At 41.1% G+C, this 17,147-nt stretch overlaps 1 protein-coding gene across 4 annotated transcripts in view; it reads right to left on the reverse strand.

The window, feature by feature from the left end:
- si:cabz01090165.1 (uncharacterized protein LOC100333421 homolog) overlaps positions 1 to 17,147 on the reverse strand; it is a 228,343-nt gene that overhangs the window by 126,046 nt on the left and 85,150 nt on the right. For 3 of the 4 annotated variants that reach the window (XM_058634133.1, XM_058634135.1, XM_058634132.1), the window contains exon 3: positions 15,388 to 15,519. The gene's annotated coding sequence lies outside the window, so the exon portion shown is untranslated. The remainder of the gene's footprint in view (positions 1 to 15,387; positions 15,520 to 17,147) is intronic. The other variant, XM_058634134.1, reaches the window with a different exon arrangement.

Consider the following 17,147-nt stretch of genomic DNA (forward strand, 5'->3'; position numbering starts at 1 on the left):
TCTTGCATCTTTGTCCTTATGTGATTATTGACATGCGATAAGGGTTTTCTTAGATTTTCAGTTCATCTTTGTATGAAAACTAGAAGTAAACAACACGCTTAAAAGAAGATTTTATTCGCTTTACAAAACCTACCTTATCTCATTATTAGACGGCCTTTTTTCAAATTGGAAACAGAGCTTTGCATAAACCTTGTAACCACTTCCTGTACCACAGTACATAATGGGCATCATGGCACTTGTTGATCAAGTACAAACGCCTTATTCTCTGAAACTCACATTTACCTCAGTAACAAAACAGAAGATTAACGTTAAAATCATCGTCTTCTCCAACGTGGCGCAGGAGAGTGAGCGGTTTACAAAGCAACAAAAACTTCATTTTCCTGCAGAAAAAGCTTGTGCACTCAGTTAATGTCACTTTTGTCGATTAAAGTAATCATCTCGACATTATATTGCAGATTGTGTTAATCCCAGAGAGGGAACAACCAGCACAGAGAAACCCGTCATTACATGAGCTTTCCGAGTAAAAGCCATTAAAACAAGTCTTTTCATTATCTGAGTCTTTTATTAGAGCCTTAATTAGTCAGAGACTTTCAGTCAATTAGCAGATAAGGTGTATTTCAATCAGGCTGAAGGATTCAGTGCTGATCTTCCATCATGAAAGCTGAGGCTCCCACTGAGTCCAGTACAAACACCAGTCAGCCAACACTAACTTACAGCGGAGTTTATACAGCAGTGTTTTTGTAGCTTCATTTTCTGCTTCGGTTTCATCAGAAATTATAATTAGCTGACTGAAATGTTCACAGTGTGCGATTCGCTCCAAGCCACAGGAATTTATTCTGCAAAGATCTAATGAAGAAAGACAAGTCACTGTAATTAAAATGTGCCTAATGCTGTATTTACTGCTGCACCATCCACTTTGAATTCTAATCTCACGCTTTCTATAGACACCCACATGCAATTATAGAGAAAAGGGAAAAGAAACCTGTTCAAGGGGTCACTTTTTCATGTTCACTTTTTCATGTGCCTTTCTCACTGAAGTGGTCATGGGAAATACGACGATACGTCTTTGTGATTTAAAAACCATCGAAAACATCAAAAGCTAATGAAATCATCACAGTAATCTGGAATATTTCTGCTTCATCTCCACAGTGGATCTTCCGCCTCCATCTTGCCCTGTCCCTCGTGTCCTCTTCTCTTCTCCTCCTGCTCTCCAGCTCCGTCTGCCACATCCTTTGCCCAATAAAAAAAAATCATTGTCCCTCTGACCAAACCATCTCAACCCCGCTTCTCTTACTTTATCATCATATCTGCAATACATTGTGTTACAAATTATTTTCCGTAAATTAACCTTTTTTAAATACACAATATCTGATGTAAATGGCTGTACCATCAAAATATTCCTGGAGATATTATTTTTTTGCAATGCCTCCCTATGTAAATTATATTTGCAGAATCACCAATTGCCTGACCTTCTGATGAGCAAGTAGTTAGCAGTTTAGGTTTGTCTAAAAATCCTTTATAAGACTTTTTTTTTGTAACCAGACAATATTTTTTACCTTGTCCCTAAAAGCCTGGTGCGTGACAGGATATAGAATTAAAAAAAGAAACAAAAAAAAGCAGAATAAAACCAATCAGAGCAGGAAAAGAGACAAAAGGAGAGACAGAACCACAGCACATAGCAGCAGCTATGATTCCTGTGACCTCGTCACCCTCTGTCTCCGCCGTCCACTGACCCTCTGTCCATTCAACTGCACAGGGAAAGGAACTGCACCGACGGAAGAAGAGGAGCGATGAAGTCGTATGTGCATTGTGAACCTGTCATCTAATGCACCATCTAAATAAACTGTGCCATGGATTTAAGACCAGGTTTTTGTTGGTCAACGGCGTTAAGTGGCTTTCTGCTGCCTCAAGATAGTGATGACCCAACAATTCACTCAACCACACACACACACACACACACACACACACACTTGCTACAGCGTGTGCGCTGGGAAAATGTGAGGGGATGTCAAAATGTGATTCGCAAGCATGTGGTGACATCAATATGACACCTGCTGGATGTGACATAATATGACCAAGGAAGGAAAATCAATCCCAGAGGTGAACAACAGATCGAGGTCTAATTAACAGCAGTGTGAAGACGAACGTCACCTGGATGTAACCTTCACACACACTGCAGCGAAGGGGGAAATCTCCACATTTGTTTCCAAAAGAAACTAATCTACATTTTAATTAAACGGCTCGACTCTGGAGGACTCGCACTGATCGATGGGACGACGGCTGCAGCAACATCAACAACAACATGTTGTCCAGCTGAAGCTCCGCAGCGTCTAAGGCTTTCATTCATGGGAACATGGGACAGTCAAACACACAGCTCCCCTGAAGACATTTTCTTGGAGATTATTTTCTGAGAAGCAGCAGGAGACACGTTCACAGAAAACATTACTGCCAGTCAGGACACGAGGAAGATTTTTAGCCACTTAATAAAATCTACACCAAACGCTACAGTGGCTTTTGTTGGAAATGTGCTCACTGTGTTGTTGAGCTGCTGGACAGAAGACTCAAGTTTGTGTCTCTTTGTAAAGCCGCTCGCTCTCAACACAAAGAGAAACCCGGGCAGAGTTCACAGTGGATGCTTGTGCCCGCGCTGCACAACGGCTCACTTTTCATTTCCATCTTCACTGACTGATGTCTCACGTGTGTCTCCTGCTACTCAACTGTGGAGCTTTTCTTTGGAAATAGAAGTCTGGCCAATTTTTCACAGCAACAACATTCTATTCAACTTTATTTCCAGAGCACATTTAAAAGAGCAACCAAGGTTGAGCAAAGTGCTTATGCAGTCAATAACAAAAGAAGTAAAACGGTGTCATAATAAAATAGTAAAATGGTAAAAACTGCATAGAAGTGTCTGGGTTGACTTTTTTTTTTTTTTTTTAATCCTGAAGTGAAGGCCAAGGAGAAGAGGTGTGTCTTTAAAAGCCATTTCAAATGTTCAATGGTGGAGGCAGATTTAAGTTCCATGGGTAACTCGTTCCAAAGTTTCGGTGCAGCTACAGAAAAGGCCCGGGATTTGGGCATGAAAAAGAAGAACATTCAAGAGCTGTGTCAATAAAATTGACTGATCCACTCTTTGTAGCGCAGTGACAGCCATCGCGCACTGCACATGCATTCAAAGCCCAGAAACTCTTTAAATAAAGGCACATGTAGCCACTATCTCACTCTTTCAGCCATGACTTAGGGGTTTGCAACATGTTGCATCAAACTCTCGGACCAACTGACAGAAAAACATTTGTTTGTGTTCGGATTTGCTGCCGCTGACTAAATGTAAATAGCGGACACCGAGCTGCAGAGCAAAACAAGTCGATATTAAAAAATGATCCAATAAATACCAGGAGTTAAAAGCTTAGCGGAGCAAAACGACAAAAAAGTACCGTGGCATTAATCCTGCGGCTGCTGAGTAAATGAGCTCCGGCTCCTGCGGGGACGCTTCGCTCGCAGGAAATGACCCGTTTGTCATCGCGAGCCACTTGTTATGAATGCTGCAGTTTCCCTCAGTGACAGGTGACACAAGGGGAGACGAGTGAGCATCACCCTCGTACTCTTGTTTTTAGGTCACCGTTCTACCTGTTTGAGAGAGACAGACAGCTTCCAGACAAACAAATAACAACCAGATCTTTCACATTTTCATATTTGTGTTTATGTCTTTAAAACTGAATTGAAATGGAGTCCAGCTCCTGGTGATTACTTCAAATGTCAATTAAATTAAATTAAATTAAACCCACAGGGAGAACATGCAAACTCCATGCAGAAAGGACCTTGTTCCGACTGGGTCTCGAATCCGGGTCTTCTTGCTCTTGCTGCAAAGGCAAGAGTGCTAACCACTACACTACACTACACTACACTACAACAGCATTACATTTTTATTTACATAAAAAAGTCAATCATATCCCTTGATATTCGCAGGTTTTTCGTTGGACTGAAACTGACCGACACATATTCTAAACACAACAGTGTAAAGAAAACATAATGTCTCTTATCATGGCTTCTTCGTTCCTCCCTGTAGTTTTCATAGAAAGCTCCATGCAAATACAAAATGCAATATCCATCCAGACAAAAGCTGCTCCGCCTCATTACTCCTCCAGTGTTTGATCACATCGCAGCACCTGTAACTGTTGTTTGTTTCATAACAAAGGATCATGACTGCGGGCTCCCTCGTTGGTTACTCACGTCTACATAGACAACACCACCAACACCAACGTAAAGAGGGATGGAAATACCACGAGTGTGTGTGTGTGTGTGTGTTTGATGAACAGCACCGTGAGACTATCGGGTCCATTAAAAATACATCAAGGCCCCTCTTAGCACTTCTGCGTGATTGTATTGATTTCCTGGCTCTGACTAATATCTGATGGTATTAATGCTGGTTAAATATTGATGACAGCTATCACTTTACATGCCTGAGGAGCTGTTTGGACACACACTTACTGAGTTTGGGGCGATATTCAGAGTTTATGAGAAATATTGACATATTTTCATACAAGCTACAGAAAGAGACACTATTGGTGTAACACTATTAGTCTGTGTGAATATCACAAGATTAACCATTACCACCATTCAGCTAAAAGATATTGAGAAAACTGCAGGTCCATGCTTAACAATGACGATGCTGCAGCACACACACACACACACACACGTTTGCATTCCAATGAAGGCCCTTATAGACATAATGCATTCCCAAGGCCCTTACCTTACACTTAATAATGAAGTTTTATCAAAATTGTGATATGGCTTTAAGTAATATTGCACCTCCTGCAATTAGAGAATTGCAGGATCTGCAAATATATCACACAGTAATCCTTTGAAATATATTATTCAAATGAAAATTAGAATAATTATGTAAAAGTTACCATTCCCTATCATATCACAATCACATATCACCCCTTAAAAGCCACTTTAAGGGGTGATAAAATGTGAGGACCTCCCTTTTCCAAAATTTCCTCACTCCCTTGGTCCTCGCAAAGATACCAACACAGGAACAGACAGCCACACACGGCTCTTTCACATGACCCCCAGAAAACATCTGTCTTTATTCTACATTGAGACGGTTCAGTGAGTTTTATTCCTGGATCTAATGACTCTGCAGGTGTCTTTATCAATCTGGTCTTCAGCAACTCCAGCACCATTTGGGGAAGATGGAAAAATAAGAAGCCAATAATGGGCTAGATAAGGATGGGCCTCTAGAAAAACGCCATGTCACCTTTTTCACTTTTTAGACACACGTCAATATTTCAGCTTCAGCGCAAGACACAGAGTCACATCACTCATCAGTCGTCCCAAAAACATACAACTAATTTACATCTAATAAGAAGCATATTAATAAAAATGTGTTACAAAAAAACACAGGTTAGTAATGTTACCAAAAATTCATTCAAGGTTCAGGTGGTCAGATTACGTCCCCCAGCCTCGTCTCATCTCATTTTCTGACCCGTGGTGATTCTCCAGCAGGAGTCATAATCCTGTGACCTCTCTTTTATCCAGGTCTGTCTGTAGTACTGAGGCGTCTGAATGGATCCTGACAGGGTTATATTCTCTGTGTCGGGCACAGACTCTTAGACATTCATCATCTCACTATCACCGCAAATAAACTCTGCGGACACTTGTCACAGCTCAAGAGTCTCTTCCTCAGCATCAGGTGACGTTGTCAGTTTCCTGATTACATTTGTCTTTTTAGGACCATTTATCATTGTTTACCACTTTATTCTCCGCATGAGGGGGGAGCTGGAGCCAATCCCAGTTGACACAGGGTCGAAAAGCAGGGCCAAGATGCAGAGACACACAATTATTCACCCATATATTACATTGCATTACATTACATGTCATTTAGCAGACTTACAATGGAAATATTCACACCTACAGTCGATTTAGAGAGTCCAATTAACCTAATCCCCAAGTACCCGAAGAGAATCCACATGCACACGGGTTGAACTAAGTTGAACTGGGATCTGAACCAGTGACCTTATCACTGTTAGGAAACAACAGTCACTGCACCACCAATGTGGCCCCCAATTTCCCAACCGTTCAAATGAAATTCAGTTTTTCACCAGCCAACCATCTCTGTTGTGACTGAAGTGAAGTACCTCACACCTGGCTGTCTTATTCTGTGAAAGCGAGCAGCTGTGCTCAGGGATTATGACACGAACCACATTCTCTTCATTAGACAGCAACCAGACAACTGAGAGAGTCCGTGCCTGTGTGTGCACGTGTGTTTCCATAATCTACTGCAACATCTCGTCAGGGGGATGAGTTGATGTCACAAACATGTTGAATGTCTATTTTCATACACAGGCAGCAGCAGCAGCAGCATGCTCAGTGTCCAGGAGAGGAAGCGTCTGCTCCACCCGTGTTGTCCAGTGTGTGTTTGTCAACAGAAGGGATTCATTGAGCTGTGATTGTGAAAAATAAGAGCTTCTTTTTTTATTCCCTCACATTGGAGAGCACACAAAAAAGACAGAAGATTCAGAATGACTTTGAAAACCTCAAAATAACAACTTCCACCATCGTCAGCTGACGCTGCTCGTTTTTCATAAATATAGAGGAACCTATGAACAAAGAGCTTCTTCACAAACAGCACAGTCATAACTGCACTGCAGAGAAGTAAACAGTTTGATAAATGATTTGGAAAAAAAAATATTGTATAATAATAATAATGTTCTGCTTTAAACATGCACAGGATTTCCCCAAAAGTCTAATTTACTTTATGACGAAAGACAATCGTGCAATCATTGATCAATAACTACAAATACAGCCGAGCTATACTGTGTATATTTTAACCAACATTTGACTTAAAAAGAAAAACCCAAAACGTCTCTTTATCACAACCCAACAAAAATCGGGCCATTTTTCTCAGAACAGACTGGATGTAAGTGATGCTCCCCAGTTAATGATTTTTCAGTTAATGAGATTTTTCCCCACCGAAGTCGATATACATTACAGCACAACTCTCCATTTGTCCACTAAAACTTATAGCCGTGTTCATTTCCAGAGCTATTTAGGTCTGTTGCATTTAATTGATCATTCTGCAGCCAATTTGGAGCTGCTGACTTTGGTAGTTAATTTTAAAAGTAATTTCAAAGTGTTGTGCTTAGCTGTTCATCTCTGAAGCAATTTAGGGCCACTGATGGTCAAATCTATTTAGAGACGCCACTGACTAACTGAGTGGAAAAGAGAAAACAGAAGCTGCATACGGAATACGGGAGAAAAGAAAGGTGGAAACCTGCAATGTTGTGTACAGTGTGTGGGCAGAGTCAGCATGCAATTATTTGTATGTACAATGCAATGAAAATCTACATGTTGTGAAGTCAAGTCAAATATAACCTTTAATCACACTCTGAAAAGGCTTCGCCCACGTCTCCGCTCAAGGGCAGCGTGTTTCTGCTTCAAGGAAGAAGTGTGCAAGGGCTGGAATTTTGCACATGAAATAATTCAAATCAGACAAATATTCAATAAGGTCACTCTTCTCACCTCAAAGCCGAGCGTTTGACAGCAGCAGCAGTGACGAAACAAAACCATAGTTGGTTCCACTTTGTAAAACACTAATTCCCTGCACCTATCGATTTCACATCACGGGCTAACGGGAGTTGCTGATCCAATGCTGCATCCATCAGTACATTCAAATGTGTTGCTCTGTGACTTTGGCATTTGCAGTCCTCGGTTCACATTCACCCAAGTGACACAAACTTGCCAAATGAGGCAGCAGTGGAGCGGCATAACGCATCCCATCATACATTTCCTCCCATTGTATAGTGGGCAGGTGAAATACATGAACTGCGATATGACTGCTAATGGATTTGAATTTGAGCCTTTTAATTGCATTGCGCCCTCATGAATACTTTAGCATGTATATGGCGCCTGGTGCTGACACACAGCCTCTAAGTATATGGAGTCCCATACATACACGCAGTATGCATCAAGGTTGTTAATAATTAAACCGAGTAAAGTGTGTTTGACAGCTTCATTAAAGCAGTTGGGTGGGTGTGATTATACAGCGGTGGCTGGAGGTGACACAGGAGATGAAGAGATACTGTCCCATAATGTGCTTGCCGCAGAGACTTAAGTGTATCACAGAATCGCTTTATTTAGCATCACTGTGCTGCATTCGTCCGTACAAACAGACTTAAGTGAATTTCATTAGCATGAGGAGATCAGTGGGAGTTCAGTGAAAAGTCACAGCTTGGACATGAAAGATTCTTACTTCGATATACACTACATGCTTTTATCACCTACTACCTGCTCCTTTATTTAAAAGTGTTTCATAGAAAGCCAAGTGCTGGAATAAAAATGTTTTTCACACGGACTCACTGAAGCATGAAGCGCTGATGCACCAAATGACTGTAGGTAATTAATGAGATGTGAAAGAAACATGTGCAGAGGTCAGACGCCAAGACGCACACTGCTGTAGACGGTGCAGAGAAGAACGTCTTTGACTTTTCGTGATAATTACATTAAGGCTTTCATCCACACGGCGGTAACCAAACCAGACAGACTGGACTTTTTTTTTTTTCTCTCTCTATAGGCCTCTCCCTCTCTAGGGGTCGCCACAGCGGATGATCCGTATATGGCTAAAAGAGCGCTCCTGCCTTTCATTCAGACACTGACAACTCTATCTAAAATCTACACATTTGTCTCATTCAGTGTAAACTGCACTATTAATAAGCAAATATTTGAATCTTCTTGTTTCTTTGTGTTTCTATCAAAGACAACAAGAGGAAGATGATTTTCTGTATCTCTTGCTACAGCATTAGTAATGTAACAGCAAACAGCCTTTGCCTTGATTGCATTAGTAGACATTTCATAATGTGCTGCTATGTTCCGATGATTGCGCTCTGGCTTTGCTTTTTTAACTATTTAGCTTGCAAAATATTGATATTATTAAATATTTTTTTATTAAATGATTCAAAAATGAAGGCGCTGCCAGTTTCACTCCCTGGGCGTCACTACTTCATGTCTCCTCGTGGTGGCCCTGCTCAAATGATTGAGGGCCAACGAAGAGGCCGTTTACGGTGGGATAATGGAGGAGAAAGCTACGTTAAGAGATGACCCATACACGTTCAATACATAGACTTCATGCACGTTGTGAATAAACAGAGAAATCCTGCCCTTTAACTTCTCACGGACATTATGTTTTCTTCAGTTAGACAGATATTGTGATGTAGCACTATATGACAAAATATTGATTATCACATGTATTGTAATATTATTGATATTACTTGGACCATGTATTACGTATTGTATTGTAAGGTCCCCTGTAATTCCCACCCTCATTACTTAACATGGAAAGCTAATAATGTGTTGCTAACGCCCGTTAAACAGTGGTCATGATCACTAGTTCATCTAATAGTGCATTGCTAATGTCAGATAAACCTTGTCAAGCTATTAACATGTTGTTTTTGTTATTGCTGCCTGAGCTAACTTGGCTAGCTTAGCTAGATGCTGATAATTGGCAACACCGGTCTTCCTCTCTGATACTGTTGAAGAAGGGAGAAGGGCTAAAAGAAACTAGCGGTGAAGGAATGTTGTCAGTTATTGCTCAAAGTTCATTTACAGAGATAAAAACAGAAATAGGCCTGAGAGAATAGAAACATACAACAGTGACAGATAGTGAGATAGATAGATAGAAGAAGAAGCGAGGGGGGGGGAGAGATGGAGAGAAGCTTATTGAACTGATTGTTATTGTTGTTCCAGCTGAGCTACTATTGATTGTTCTTCCAGGCAGTGACAGTGATACGCTGCACAGCCTGACCTATTTACATCAAGACTACTATCTCACACTCACACACACACACACACACACAGAGAGATGAATCACATGTATGTACTAGTATGTAATTAAATATTAACAACAAACAAACTGCAAATTAGCTGCAGATAGGATTAAATTAGACATACATTTACAAACTCTACATTATTGTCTATGGCCTGCAACTCCTATACACAACAATTCACTTTATGTCCCAGTAATGACCTACACTGTGATTATCTTGGGTATTCTGAGCTGCTGTTCCAAGATTTGTTAACAGATCAAACATGGAAACCTCCGAGTGGAATATGCTGCAGTTAGGCACAGTTTTATCCTTAGTACAGACTAAATCATTTGTAAACAACATGTACTTCTCACAGTGGGTCTGCTTGTGTCATTGTGTACCTGTCTGACTTATCAAAATGCACAATTCCAAGAGAAATATTGCAAAACAGGTACAAGCAGGTTTACTATTGCCGCGTACTGTGTTGGCATGAGAGATACCTCATCAAACATGTTAATGAGTTTACACAGTGAGGAGGGAGTGAAATGCTAATGTTGGTAATGGCCGTGCAGTCACGACATTACTGACAGCCTCTTTGAGAATTCTAACAGCGAACACATTTTTCCATGCAAACATTTTCAAACCTGTAGGGTATCTGACCTGGCCAAAAAGAAGAGATAGAGGCCACTGACATCAAAACAAGGAAGCCCCTCACCATGCACAGTAGGTTCCACCCTAAGTCTACCACCCTGAGGTTGTATACTAAGCAAAAGGAAAGAGGTCAAAGACTATTGAGAGTCAAAGCCACTATCCAGGATGAAACAACTAACATTCAAGAATACATCAAGAAGATGACCCCCTGTGATGACCCGTGAACGCCTCCAGGCATATGAAACCCAACAGAGAGGCAGCCAGAGAAGCAAACATGGAAGGATAAGGCTCTACATGGCATGTTCCACCATCATATTGAAGAAGTAGCTGGAGAAGACGAAGGTACTATTCATGGCCACACAGGAGCAGGCTCTAAGCACTAGATCAGTAGAGCCTGGGGTCTATCACACCAGGCAGGAAACCTGGCTGTGTAAAGATGCCCCTGAGACGGTGCAGCACATCACAGCAGGAATGCTGGAATATTGCAAAGAAAAATCTGTGCCAAGTATGGAGTGGTGGTCCTACGGGTCAACATGGAAGATGGAAGTTGAGAATAACAGAGCTAAGATCTGATGGGACGTCCAGACACAGCAGGACAACTGTGGTAATTCACCTGGACATAGTGGCTGTCATTAAACAGCCAAATAGAGCAGTGGTGATAGATTTGGCAATCCCAAGCAACAGCAACATCGAGAAGAAGAAACAAGAGAAGCTTGTGGGATACCAAGAGCTGAAAGAGGAGCTAGAGACGATGTGGGTAGTAAAGGCAGCCATGGTCCCAGTAGTGATAGGAACAGGAGCTGTAATCCCCAAACTGGGAGAGTGGCTCCAGCAGATTCCAGGAACGACATCTGAGATCTCTGTACAGCTTCAAGATACTTCACAGAACCCTCAGGCTCTCAAAAGTTCAGGTTCTGTGAACTTAAACCTCAGGATCTAGCAAATCCACACACACACATGAAAAGCATCCAAGTAAGTGATCCAAACAGGAAACTCAGTATTAATATTCACTGGCTGTGCTGTGCTGTGAGTGACAGAGTGAGACCCGAGGGCCTTATTGAAAAATATTGAGAACTTTCAAAAAGCAACACTCAGGTCTATCATTGAAAGAGGGAAAAATAGAACAGGATAAATGCAAGAGATAAAAGGAGAAGACACATACAGAGATAAAAGACAGATTTTCTAAATTAACCATATCAGACAGAGCTCAACAGTTTGAGTCATTTTTTTCTGTTTGTCTTCAGGCCAAAAAGAACCAAAGCAACAGAGATTGAATCTGACCTTTTGTGGTGTACATGGTGAGTCATTTGCATGTCAGAGAGAGAGAGAAGCATGAATAACTCTGACCTCTGCACTTTAGACCCACATTAGACTCATGTACAATGCAGCAGAGTTTTATTTTAATGCTCAGGAGGCCAAAAGCTTCTTTTCTTTTAATAGTGTCCTGCTTCATCTTCATAGAGATCCAAAGGTTCACCAGCAGGAGCTGCTAATTTTATGACCACTTCCTCCTTTTGCTCCACACATCTTTTAAATTAGAACCTGAGAGTACCATTTACAGATCATATTAACATTTATAATAGACACATTTCCCAATCTGCATGAGGAAGAGTAGGGAGAATCCTGGATAAGTGTTCTCCTCTGTAAAGTAAAGGTAACAGGAGCCCATAAAGCAGCGTCACTGTAGTTTGGTATTTACCTCATTAGCCATATGCATATGCTGTATGCAATTTCAGTCAGTTAGACTGCTCTGTTGCATGCTTTGATCATAATTGACATGTGCAGGTCACCGTCCACCATACCACACAGTAATATATGCATTGTTCATTCACCATTTACAGTATAGAAAAAAAAGACCAGGCCAAACTTAACTATACAGCACAGATACAGACTAGAATGGGGAATGTGGAACAGGTTCTGACAAATTGAAATTGTACTGAGGTTCAGGTCAAGTTTGATTACATTAGCTGAGCTGTCCTACTTGACCTGGTGTTTTAATGATTGAAACACTTCGCGTGTGGAAATGCCAGAACAACAAAGATTTGTTGGATGAATGGAAGTGTGTGTGTGTGTGTGTGTGTTTGTGCATCTATTCTTCTTAGGCCACTGCACTTGCACTGACTTCCATTCATTTGGATAACCTGAACAATGCATTATCTTTAACCTTACCTAACCAGTTAATGTCTAACCCTAAACTTTACCTATAACCACAATTCAAATCTTAGGCCCGAACTTTACCAGTTTGTCAGAAATAAGGTTCTGCCTCATTAGGACCTGGTTTCAGTCTCTATGAGGATTATCATGGTCAGTGTTCATGACAGAACAGCCTGTCCAGAAACTGTCAGATACAACAACATACAAAACTCAGATAAAACATAGTCTATCTGAGTAAAATACAAAGGTTTGTTTCCCTTTTAGTTGTTTCTATAAACCTACATACATATTGAAACATTTGCTTGTAAAAATGCTAAACGTGGTGAAGGGTGCAGTGATTTATTAGACAAAAGCCCCGGACCAGGTTCTGAGTTAGGACTGGTTAAAGTTTGAAGTTGTGATTTAGCTTGGAACTCGACCTCAGTATTGTTGAGCTTATTTTCATTTCAAGGACAGGACTTTCAGAACAAGCTCGCAAACAACACTTCATCAAACAACTAGATTTTTGAGCAGGGCTCTGCTGGATGTGAACAGAGTAAGGAGCCCAGATTACCACTACAAAAGCCAAAGGTCAACACCAGGCAACAGGACAACTTCAGAGAGACAACAAGGAGTGCTCACTCTGCTCCTTATACTGGACCAAAATGTCCCGCGCCTGAATGATCTCAAGCCTTTTTAAGACATGAACTATGGACGATGGCCAGAGAATTGGGCAAGGACATACTGCAAACTTTACTGTTGACATAATATGACAAATGTAGCAACAGCAGGAGATTGTACACAACATTCAAGCAGGGGGCGGAGTCTGGATCAAGCAATTGGGAGGAAGGACTATCAGGACTGTTTACTGTTTGTGCTTTAAAGAAGTAATATTTAATAACTCTGCATAAAACCAAAAAACTACTAACAAGACTAATGTTGTATATCTTTTGACTAGTGTACTCACACTTGTAAAACGTTAATGTTCCAACACTCAAATCCACAGAAATCCAAATTTATAGCTACATTCATATTTTGGTCGCATTTTAATGACATCACCTGTTTGGGGAGGTGCTGTTACAGGTTACATGGGGTTTACCTTTGAAAATTGCCATAAATAATGCACTTTTAAATGCTCTTCTGTACTCAATAAAATGCCAGGACTCTTTAGCGTGAAGCCCAAGGTCCACACTGGTCCTGCAAATAATTTCACAATAAAAGTCTTGTTGAAAAAACATGAATGGAAACAGGGAACAGATACACCGGAGTGCTTTTACTTTGAAACGGGTACATGACACATATTATTGTGTTTGTGACACATGCAACAGATGATTTGCTGTTCAGTGGAGCTGACATCCAGCAGCTGTAGTGAGGTGTGTAATCATGCACTTCAGTAGCAGAGAGAGAGGGGAAGAGACCCTTAGCTGCAGATATTTCATACTTTGTGTTGGAAAAACAACCAATGAACAAGGATGAAACAAAAAACAGCAAAGCTCTGTGTGTGTGTGTCTGTAAAGCTCTCCTATCTCTCCATGCAGTAATTGTCTTATAATTATTATTCATCACAGACTCTTTTGATCGTGGAGCTAAGCTGATATTAATATTATCAGCTGCTGGAAAGAGAGAGAGAGGGACAGAGAGGCAAGAAACAGAGAATGAAGAAAGAGGGAAACAATCAAAGAATAACTAGAAATCAGAAGCTGTGCAGCTTGATAGAAAAGATTTTACATATCTTCAAATTTACATATTAGATCAAAAAAATAAGGGGGGAGATAAGACAGGGGCTGTTACAAAAATAAAGAAGGCTGAAATAACTCGTCTTATAAAACAACTTTTACATGAACACTTTCTAAACTGGTCACCACTTTTTTCAGCAATTGCTTGAAGACAACAGATTGAAAAATGTAAAATTAAATGAATTGTTAAGGTGTTTTGAAGTGGGGTTGTATGATGTGCTCACACCTAGTCATGTGAACACACACACACGTATGAACGCACACACACATGCACAAACACATGCGCGCGCACACACACACACAGACTGCTGACAGCTGGTGTGTGTTACTGTTGTGTACATATATTCATCCATGTCCAATAAAACCTTCCAGAGAGAAGAAGAGAATGTAAAAGGTCAGACAGAGAAAAAAAATAGAACCAAAGAATCGGATTTGTGAACGAGAGGTTAAAGGTCACGGGCTTCCTGTTCCATTAGGAAACTCAGGTAGTGCAGATAAAGACTCCATATCCACCGTGTGGATGATGAATGGCTGTGATCGGAGCCCTAAATCATGGTAAAGAGACAGTTTTAGAGTTGTGTGGAGTCAGATTTGCTGCATGGAGAGTGAACACAGCCCAGAGGAATTCACTGCGTCTCCCGACGATGGAGCGATATATATCAGCTGTGCGATCGCGTTTCCAGCTCTCTGCTGGGGCCGGTTTGCCTCTAGAGACGGAAGAAAACCCTGGAGGACGCTGCCAAACTGCTCTTACTGCCTTTAATTTCAGCTCTCACCTTATGTAGAGTCAGAGGCAACCTCAGATAACCATCAGGTTCCTTTCAGCGATTCAACAGTGGCCTGTATATTCACCAGTTACACAACAGTCATTTGCACTACAATCCTCTCAGAAATGATAGCGCTGTTACAATATTTCCCCCTAATGAACTGCCTGATAAATGTTTCAGCTGAATGCCACTGCTGCTTTGTCATCTGAAGACACCGTGTATAACTCTTTCTCACGCGTTATCGCACTGCGCAGAGAATTACTGCAGCCATTATTAAAAATGCCATTATCTTGAATGTACCTCCGTTTCTGGGGAATCAGGAAGTCCTCAGGTAGAGTCGGCTGCTGCTTCAAGTGGTGGATTCAGATTCCAGTCACATCAGTGGCCTCAGGGTTACAAGAGAATGACAAGCTAACAAGGACACCCTCCTACCTGCAGAAAGAGCAGAAGAGGAGGGAGGGAGGGAGGGAGGACAGTGGAAATAGAACAAGGAAGGAGTGTAGGGATGGAGAGGAGAAAGAGAAATGTCAACATGTTGCATCATTAATTCATTATTCATCCAAAAGCTTCTTCGACAGCCTGTCCTCTATCTCTTCTCTCCTTCTCTCTCTTTCGGTGTATCACCACATGTAGCACAGGCCTGCTGCTGCTGCTGCTGCTAGCGTGGCTAACGTTAGCCACACTCAGCAAACAATGTAAAGTTTTAAAATTTGCCCACAGAAGCTGTGAACTTACTGCTTAACTGTGTAAACTGAGTTCTGATAATCACGACAAACACATCTCAAATGTTTCATTGTCAAGCCACACACGTGCAGAACAGAGTATGAATTAAACACACAGTTACAGTATATGGCTCTATAATCCCAAACACAATTTCAGTTTTTCAGTATTTGTCCAAACCTTGGGATCCATCAATATCCACATTAATGTAGGCACAGTTTCAGGAGACTTTCATTAAATTTGAATGAAAAATTGATGACCATTTTCCCTTTTTCTATTAGATATATTCTAGTCTACCAGAGTCAGAAGGTAAGATTCCATTTGTATCACAAATTTGACCAAAATTTTCAATAATTAATTGAAAGAAAATGAACATTCATGTGTTTCCATCCACTGCTGTTGAGCGAATGTTGGGAGTTAATCCAGAGTACAGAGCTATGTTTAAGGTGACACAGAGGTCAAAGAAGGACATACTGTAAAGGCTCAAATTCATTCATTCATTCATTCATCTGCTACCACTTTATCCTCCACATGAGGGTCGCATGGGGTGCTGGTGCCAATCCCAGCTGACATAGCGACAAACAATCAAGTGTCCATTTTGCCTAATCCCCAAATCTGCATGTTTTTCCGACTTATCCCGGAATTTGTCACTTATCCCTTATTCAATGGATCTGTTTTCATCTACAATACATTTGTGACCCACCAACTATTCCACCTCCCTTATGTATAAAAATGATATGGGATATTTCAAGACTTTGTGGAACCTTGTGCATTTCTCTTCAGGTTTTTTTATGCACACATCTAAAATGTGCTTAAAAACAGAGTGTGTGTGTGTGTTTTCTCGTTGGGCAGCTGAAATGTACTGTACACTGAATTTCTACCTGTGTCCTCAACAAAGAAAAGAGATAAGACGCTCTTGCTGTTCCCTGCTTTGAGAAACTTGTTTTCCCTCGTCACGCTGTCCTCCCACACACTGAAACCTGCTGTTGACGGCTCGTGTTCCCTGTGCCTCGGCTTCCCCGACAGCATCTGGCGTGAACGCAGAGAACTGCTAAGTAGAGCTGACGCGGAGGGTGAAAGGAAAAGGGAAGTATGGTAATAAATTATGAAATAATTCAGGACATCTCTTCCCAGAGTGAACTCGTGGAAAGACAATAAACATCACAGTCTGTTATATACAGTAAAACAAGATGCCTCAAGGTGTTTTTCTCTCTAACTTTGATGTGCACTCCATGTGGGTGGAGTGTAGGTGACTATTTGCCTTTTGGGAGAATAGTTACATCATATTATATGCACTGGTAAACAAACATAGATACAGTATATCCTATATGCTTTCCATT

This window comes from Solea solea, chromosome 7 (genome assembly GCF_958295425.1).
Source record: "Solea solea chromosome 7, fSolSol10.1, whole genome shotgun sequence".
In the NCBI taxonomy this organism is placed as follows: Eukaryota; Metazoa; Chordata; class Actinopteri; order Pleuronectiformes; family Soleidae; genus Solea; species Solea solea.